Genomic DNA, 2,367 nt, shown 5'->3' with positions numbered 1-2,367 from the left:
TTTCCTTTTCTTTTCTTTTCTTTTCTTTTCTTTTCTTTTCTTTTCTTTTCTTTTCTTTTTGAGACAGGGTCTCACTCTGTCGCCCAGACTGGAGTGCAGTGGCACAATCTCAGCTAACCACAACCTCTGCCTCCCAAGCTCAAGTGATTCTCTTGCCTCAGCCTCCCCAGTAGCTGAAATTGCAGGTGTGGGCCACTACCTCCTGGATAATTTTTGTATTTTTAGTAGAAACAGGGTTTTACCATGTTGGCCAGGCTGCTCTCGAACTCCTGACCTCAGGTGATCCACCTGCCTCGGCCTCCCAAAGTGCTGGGATTACAGGTGTGAGCCACGGTGCCTGGCCCCACCCGAATCTTTTATTATGCAAATGGAGTCGCTACCTGGCCGTGGCCATGCTGCCTGCTTTTTTACTGCACACGTGGCGACAAAGTAAAGGGAAGAGGGAACTTCCACATTGAATACACCTGGCTTCCAGGTGGCGCTTGTCTATTGGCACAGCTGTCGCATTTACCTGTGCAAGCTTTAACTCGCTTATCTATGTCTGCAGCTTGATTTTTCAGGCTGCTCTCTGTTAGAAAAGAAATGATTTGGGGGCTGGTTTTTATTAAAAGTAACCTTACTGAAGACTCTCTTACCCTCACTATCTGCCTAAATCATTTCTTTAGCTCCTGTATCAATAATTAGCATATAATGAGCCAACCAGAGGTCACTCTCATCGCCATGGTTTTAGTGGCTTTGGGCCGGCTTCTTTACCGCATCCTGTTTTATCAGCAAGATCTTTGTGACCTGTATCTTGTGCTGACCCCTTATCTCATCCTGTGTCTAAGAATACCTCACCTCCTGGGAATGCAGCCCAGCAGGTCTCAGCCTTATTTCACCCAGCCCCTATTCAAGATGGAGTCACTCTGGTTCGAATGCCTCTGACAAGAGTAGAGAGTTTCATTTCAAAGAAAGAATGGACTCCAATTCTGGTTGTCTCCCGATCCTTCCCTTGTCACCTTATGGCTTCTTCATTTCCACGCTGTAATCCCCTGTAATAGTGAAGTACATTCACCTTGCAAGCTTTAGGGAAGCTTGAACAAAAGGTATGTACACCACTGTGTTGTAACTGACTGTAAAAGGCAATTTTATTATTTTGATCATCAAAAGGAAGACACGGGAACAACCCATACTACCAACAATAAGAAAAATTTACGTTAGTTATAATACAACCACCCCCGCGGAGAATCATAGCCATTAGGGGCTATAATTATGAAGATAATGGATCGCTCCAGAAAAAAAAAAAAAAAAAAAAAAACCTCCAGATTCTTTCAGGCAGAAAACAAAGTGATACAATAATGTAATGTAAAAACTATGCCGTGAACGAGAACAGGAAAGAAAGAATAAAATGAGGACAGCTTCTGCATTTGGGAGGTAGAATTGCAGGCAGTCTTTATTTCTCTGATTCTCGCTATGATTTGTTTGTACAATAAATAAGAGTTAGACTTGGGGACAATCACTACTGAATTTTATCAAATGCCTTGTCCCGTCTACTGAGATAACAGCATATTTCATTACTTTTCCCATAGATTGTGGTAATAGCTTTCCTTCCAGTACCCCGGCCTTGGTCTCCTAGGTGAACATCTGCCAGATCCTAGTGCATTCCATTTAATTCAAGCCTGAGAACTTTTACTGAGCAACTACTTTGTACCAAGTCCTGCAGCTAAGACAGGAAGAGGTCGATGGGGATATTAGCTTGGTGAGGGTCCAATCCAGGACTGCAGGACCAGAGAAAGACCTACAGAGGAAAGAGAGGGGCTGGGGCCTTCACAGAAGGCAAGTAGAATGGGCGGAGTGAGGCCATGAGGAGAAGCACTTTGCCATGAGTGTCAGAGCTTAGCATGGGGTTTGGCGCATAGTGGGTGCCCAAAAACCATTTGATGAATTGAACTGAACTGTATTGCATGGGGGAGTCTGGCTCCCATCCCCAACCTCTCCTACTCCAGCCTAGCGTCAGGGACAAGCCCTTGCCCTCCTAGCAACTGAAACCACCTTTGCAAAATTATGACTAAGTGAAAGAGATCTAACTTCACTGACTCCAGCTTGTTTCTAACCTCCAAGCTGTCCTTGTTCATTCCTGGGCATAGGCTGAACTAACTTTGGGAGAAACTTAGTTTATAGTTTAAACAAAAGTGACCAGATTGCCTTTGTAGGACTGACATTAGCCACAAGATTAGAAATTACGGTTTAGGAGTCGTGCAGCTGGAGGCTACAAGATTCTGACCCTCCCTAAACTGCTCCTAAGACCCATGCTTGAGATATTTTGCAGACCCTGCATTTGGTGGAGCAGCTGGCACCACCCAGACTGATAAACTGGCTCATTTGATC

This window comes from Colobus angolensis, unplaced genomic scaffold (genome assembly GCF_000951035.1).
Source record: "Colobus angolensis palliatus isolate OR3802 unplaced genomic scaffold, Cang.pa_1.0 Scaffold122, whole genome shotgun sequence".
In the NCBI taxonomy this organism is placed as follows: domain Eukaryota; kingdom Metazoa; phylum Chordata; class Mammalia; order Primates; family Cercopithecidae; genus Colobus; species Colobus angolensis.
Note: the sequence above shows the minus strand (reverse complement) of the source record.